We start from the raw sequence: 7108 nt of genomic DNA, 5'->3' as shown, positions 1-7108 counted from the left end.
GTTTTTCAGTTGAACTATTTAAAGCAAAAATGTTTCTTTGTGTGCCTTTAATTTTCCACTGCCAGCTGAACCCTCACTGTCCTCACTACGGGTGATGTGGAAATTCTGTCACTTTATTTTAAATGGTCCTTATTTTACATAGTTTGAAAGCGCAGGGCTTCATTTCAAATGGTGAAAGTCATTGTGAGAGACAGCCACAGTAGTTCCTGACTTTGTAGTAATAGTGCATATTCTGCTTCATAAATATATTGAGGCAAAGGACAAATAAAAACAAATGGTCAGAAGGTGTTTCACTCTAATATGATTGATCTTAGTTTGGAGTGTCACACCTATATCAGACGTATGATGTTCCAGCTGAGTTAGACTAAATATAATTAATTTGTGCAGCTCATAAGGGCTATGTAAGTTTGGCACACGAGTTGTTTTTGTTTTTTGTTTTTTTTTCGATCAGTGCGATTCTATTTATCTTCATGGACACCCCCAAATTACTTCACCAATGTGGTCACTTTCTTCCTTTTCTAAATGATATATAACACCAAGTATCAATATATGGAAATGCTCATCATAGTCTCATCTCTGTTAGTTTGTATGACACTCCCTTTACTCCTCCATACTCACCTATCAACCTACTTACAACACACAGTTATTAACTTCATATTATTATTTATCACCTATAAATTAATACTTATGTCGGTACCTGTTTGCTTGTGGATCTTGGTAAAAACTCATTGCTGGGGAAAATGCCCTGTTCCATATACATCAAAATAGCATATTAAATCAGTCAATTTAATATGGAATTAGATAGTGCACATATAATATCCTCGTCCTTTGCTGTTCAGAGCTTTTGGGTGTCAGAATAAGCAACATAAAGCTGGGTAAGGCAGAACATGATGGCTGCAGAAAACTGGAGTCTGTGTTTTACTGGCCTGTGCCGCCATCTTATGGACAAAACAGTCTCAATCTTACGAGGAAAGAAAAATTAACACCAACATTTACAATATTTGAACATTTATTTATTCATCTTTGCTGCCATAACATGGATTACTACAGTATTTTAGTTGACAAAGTTTATTTGCAAACACATTAAGAAGGCAGGAAAGTCTACCAATTACCTGCATTTACATGGTCGCTGAAAGCCATTCCAGGTGAGAACGTTATGAAGCTGGTTAAGATTTTGCAAATAGTGTGCAAAACTGTTACACAGTACAACGTGACTAGTTTGAGGAATCTAAAATTTGAAATATGTTTTGTTTTTTATCAGACTACATATAGTTCTGATATTTTCAGTTTTGTTCTACACTGCAGTAAATAGTAAAAATAAAGATAGCTACCCCTTGAGGAGTTGTGTCCAAACTTTTGACTGGTACAGTATATGGTTAAAAAAACAAAAAACAATAACAGTTTTAGCAAAGAAACTTCAGGTATTAATAAGTGATCTGCTGGTGTAAAAGGGGTCCCTCGGTATTTTAGGTTGAATTATGATGGCTGTACATGTGAGTCCAAACCCCTGTTTTTCTTTGTATTGATGTATTTTTTACATTTTGTCTAATGTCATTTAACATCTAATAATATATTTCTGTAATGTCACATTGTTAACTGTGTAGATCCCAATAAAGATTAGTTACTGCTGTAGCATAGTTAATGGGGATCCACCATCAGGATTGTAGAAACATTGATTTAAAAAAAAAAAAAAAGAAATATCTGTTTCCTTGTGGTTTTGTTTAAAAACAGTCAAACTTGTCAGATTTCTGGTTGCAATATTGTATTTGTGTTTTTGTTACAAGTTACCCCAGCATGTGTTTAAGAACCTGGCTATAACAAAGGAACTCCATGTATTTGACATCAACTCAAGAGCTGTGTGATATTCTTACAGAGGCTTGAGTTGGTGCCATTTGTAGCCCACACGTGTGGTTAGCTTGTATAACAGTTTCGGGATTATATCTCAAAAACTGAGTGAGTTTCAGGTGCTGAAGCAAAATATGTTACAACCATACCCAGTCTCCCCTATCACAGTCACCGCTCAGGATGTGCCATTTCGACAACGTCGGGCAGCGCTGGAACAGTTCTGCACATGGACAGCAGATGGCGGTAATCGCGGCAGTATTACCTCACAGGCGGAAACCGATCAACAGGAAAAATAACAAAAGAAGAGACAGAACCATAGCAACGATTAAACAGAAATGGCGGTCTCGGCAGCTTGGATTTCGTACACTGCAAAGCTTTCGTGTTTATTTGTCTTGTTTACTACCGTCAGAACAAACGAAAACACAAGCTACGGCTTTAATACGACCCTGTCTGGTGACCAAAATGTTACATATGACGTTATGGATCATGATATAACTACACAGCCCACAGTCTTTGATTCGACAACTCCAACACCGAGATCCAGCAGGACAGTGGAGCCAACCCTGCCCGAGCCTCTGCCCGTCTCCGGTCGCCTGCTCACCGCTGTTACCAACGGTAACTCCACAATATTAATGTTCAAGTAACTCAACAGTAGTTTCTATCTCTCATATGCATCCGCTTCAAAGTGTTTTAAAGAACCTTGTTTTTCCCTTACCGGTGTATCATATCAAGGTAAGGCAAGTTTATTTGTATAGCACATTTCAACAACAAGGCAAATCAAAGTGCTTCACATAAAACCATTAAAAGCATCTAAACATAAGGCAGAAGAAAGGGACGTTTAAAAACAATTAAGAACAGTGGTTAAAACATAGAGCAAGCTAAAAAAAAAAAAAAAAAAAAATAGGATACAAGTTACAGTGCAGTTTAAGACATCCTCAAATCTGGTTCAGTGAAAGGCAGCAGCAAACAGGAATGTCTTCAGTCTTGATTTAAAGCAGCTAAGGGTCTCAGCAGACCTGCAGGTTTCTGGGACTTTGTTCCAGATATGTGGATGCCGATGGCGTCAAACTTTCTACAGTTAAGTTCAGAGAAATCCGAAATGATCATTATAGGCCCAGATGTATTACAAAATTATATTTCCTCCCATCTCAGTTCCCTGTCAGGTAACATTACTTCCTCCGGCAGAAACCTTGGCGTAATCTTTGACAACCATCAGCACATCAGCTGCTGTCCAATCATGCCTTTTTCAACTCAAATCTTCAAAATCAGAGTCATTTCTATCCCCCAATAACCGAGAAACAGTAATTCATGCTTTCATCGCATCCCGTTTAGATTACTGCAATGCACTATACTCCTGCCTGACACAATTTAACATAAATAAACTTCAACTCATAACCAGGTCCAACTGGAGGCAGCACATCTCGACTGTTTTAAAATCACTTCATTGGCTCCCTGTCCGTTTTTTGAATAGATTTTTAACATTTTAATGATCATTTCTAAGGCTTGCAGGGGCTGGCTCCTGAATATACATAGCTGACCTCGTGTCCCCCTACGAGCTTAAATGCAACCTGATATCGTCCAGTAGGTCGTTCCTGACCTCGAACTAACCTTCAAACTAAATGGACATTTTTCTGTTTGGGCCCCTCAGTTGTGGAACGACCTGCCAGAGGAGATCAGGGATGCTAACACACTGTCCTCTTTTAGGTCACTCTTCAAAACGCACTATTTTAGACTTGCCTTTTGTTGACTGCATTTTTAGGAATTCACTGTTTTATTGTCTTAGTTTTGTGCTATTTTAACATAATATTTTACTAACTGTTGCCTATTGTGTTATAAATATATGTAAAGCACTTTGCAAGTTGTTTTTGAAAAACGCTATAGAAATAAAGTTATTATTATTATTATTTTACACATCCCTGCATATTCTGTACATAATTTTTAATATGTTGTTAACGGTGATAATACATCTCCTTTATCATCTGAAGAAGTTTTTGAAAAAAATCCTCCTGTTGTAAAATGTTACTGTAGCCTGAGTGTAATAAGATGGGTGTCCTTCAGTGTGTGTGTGTGTGTGTGTGTGTGTGTGTGTGTGTGTGTGTGTGTTCAGTTGACAGCTTGTGTCCCTGTGATGATGACAAGGATGTGTGTGATGTCAACTGCTGCTGTGACAGAGACTGCGGTGAGGAGGCGGCTCTGTTCACCAGTTGCTCAGTCCGTGCTGTCAGGCAAGTATCGCAGCCCATCCAGAGGGGGAACACCACATTTCTGTCATTCGGTAGTAGAGGCACAGTTTAAAATTGATTGTGGAAGAGAAAAAATTACATAGCCTGATATTACCAGATCCAAATGCCCTGTGGGATTAGATAGTGTCTGGTCACGCTCCATTGGGGATTGTCTCCAGTCATTGCATTGTAATGGGGATGGACCTCACCTTAAATTTGAAATCATTGGAGCAGCCTTTACCAATTACACGATAGATAGATAGATAGATAGATAGATAGATAGATAGATAGATAGATAGATAGATAGATAGATATAATTTATTTATCCCACAAGGGGACATTTATTTGTTACAGTAGCATGAAAGATACGCCAAAAGCAATAAAAATGACAGAATTAAAATAGACATAGTGAAGGTATATATATATATATATATATAATAAAAAAAAATTGAAAAATGCACAGTATATACAAATAGAATAAAATAAAACAACATTAAATTTAATTTAATTAAACAACAAATTAACCAAGCAGGTGACCACCATGTAAAATGTGTTGCGTGCCAAAACTCACCAAACTGTAAACAGCAAACACTATTGCATGGCTTTGATTCTTTGATATTTGCTAGCATTGCTACAACATTGCGTATCCAAAGCACTTTTTTTCTTAGTACAACCCAAGCGTCACCCATTGGTTTGTGAACTGCCTTTTTTAAGCTTCCATTCACATTCGCATCTTTGTTTTTGGACATCATGTCAATCAAACCAGACAGGCCCCGAACATGGCTCTCCTTGAGGCCTAATGTAGAATTAATTATGGAACTATTTTCAGAAAGACCGCCAGAACACTGATGAGAAGGCACCATATTGATTTGGTACAAAAATGTATAGACTTTTTATTGCATGACAGAGATAGCAGCTTTTTGAATGGGAGTCCATTTGAGCCACATATTCATCAGAACCAGCCCCTCATATTGGTATTGCACTTTAAGGCACTTCCACATTGGCTTCACTTTTCAGACCCAGAAGCTACGTCTGTTTTTATGTATAGTTTATGGTAAAACCATGACACTCATTACTCTGATGCTCAGATTTTCTCTTTTTAACACAAATTCTGTTTTAATACATACATTCACCGACTTAGCCAACTTCAATGCAGTTTAGTTCAAGCAAATCCACACTTAAAAAGACCACTAGACCACAAGACCACTAAGAAGAAACCCTTTGACCTGCTGGAAGGCTTTTAAGATAACATGCATTATGCAGGAAGTCTTGATTTTCACTTGTGGTAGCTTAACGACTGAAAGAACAAGTTCAATGGAAGCAAATGGATATACATAACTATGTGAATAAAAAAAAAAAAAAAAAATTCTCTCTGCAGTTCAATGAAAAATGAGCACAGTGACATGGTGTTAAATATATACAGCTTGCCATTAAAATGCACCCTAATAAATTGCTACAGTATAGTAATCTACATATAAGCAACCTGCTCCACCATCGGAGGCTGTGGCTCCGATGGTGGAGCAGGTCGGAAGAGTGGGGGTTAAATCCCCGGCTCCTCCTGTCCACATGTCGAAGTGTCCTTGGGCAAGACACTGAACCCCAAGTTGCTCCCGATGGCGTACCATTGGTGTGTGAATATATTCCTGATGGCGAGCACCTTGTATGGTAGCTCAGCTCCATTAGTCTTTGAAAGTGTGTGTGAATGGGAAACAGTGTGAAGTACTTTGAGACCACTAAGGTGATAAAGCACTATATACAGTGGGTACGGAAAGTATTCAGACCCCTTTACAGTTTTCACTCTTTGTTTCATTGCAGCCATTTGCTAAAATCAAAAAAGTTCATTTTATTTCTCATTAATGTACACTAAGCACCCCATTTGACAGAAAAAAACAGAAATGTAGAAATTTGTGCAAATTTATTAAAAAAGAAAAACTGAAATATCACACGGTCTTAAGTATTCAGACCCTTTGCTGTGACACTCATATTTAACTCACATGCTGTCCATTTCTTCTTATCCTCCTTGAGATGGTTCTACTCCTTCATTGGAGTCCAGCTGTGTTTAATTAAACTGATTGGACTTGATTAGGAAAGGCACACACCTGTCTATAGAAGACCTTACAGCTCACAGTGCATGTCAGAGCAAATGAGAATCATGAGGTCGAAGGAACTGTCCAAGGAGCTCAGAGACAGAATTGTGGCAAGGCACGGATCTGGCCAAGGTTACAAAATAATTTCTGCAGCACTCAAGGTTCCTAAGAGCACAGTGGCCTCCATAATCCTTAAATGGAAGAAGTTTGGGACGACCAGAACTCTTCCTAGACCTGGCCGTCCAGCCAAACTGAGCAATCGTGGGAGAAGAGCCTTGGTGAGAGAGGTAAAGAAGAACCCAAAGATCACTGTGGCTGAGCTCCAGAGATGCAGTAGGGAGATGGGAGAAAGTTCCACAAAGTCAACTATCACTGCAGCCCTCCACCAGTCGGGGCTTTATGGCAGAGTGGCCCGACGGAAGCCTCTCCTCAGTGCAAGACATATGAAAGCCCATCATGCTATGGGGGTGTTTTTCAGCTGCAGGGACAGGACGACTGGTTGCAATTGAAGGAAAGATGAATGCGGCCAAGTACAGAGATATCCTGGAAGAAAACCTCTTCCAGAGTGCTCTGGACCTCAGACTGGGCCGAAGGTTCACCTTCCAACAAGACAATGACCCTAAGCACACAGCTAAAATAACAAAGGAGTGGCTTCGGAACAACTCTGTGACCATTCTTGACTGGTCCAGCCAGAGCCCTGACCTAAACCCAATTGAGCATCTCTGGAGAGACCTGAAAATGGCTGTCCACCAATGTTCACCATCCAACCTGACGGAACTGGAGAGGATCTGCAAGGAAGAATGGCAGAGGATCCCCAAATCCAGGTGTGAAAAGCTTGTTTCATCATTCCCAAGAAGACTCATGGCTGTACTAGCTCAAAAGGGTGCTTCTACTCAATACTGAGCAAAGAGTCTGAATACTTATGACCATGTGATATTTCAGTTTTTCTTTTTT

Source organism: Embiotoca jacksoni, unplaced genomic scaffold (genome assembly GCF_022577435.1).
Source record: "Embiotoca jacksoni isolate LCO1_2020_lvr unplaced genomic scaffold, fEmbJac1.0.p SCAF_5, whole genome shotgun sequence".
Lineage (NCBI taxonomy): Eukaryota > Metazoa > Chordata > Actinopteri > Embiotocidae > Embiotoca > Embiotoca jacksoni.
Note: the sequence above shows the minus strand (reverse complement) of the source record.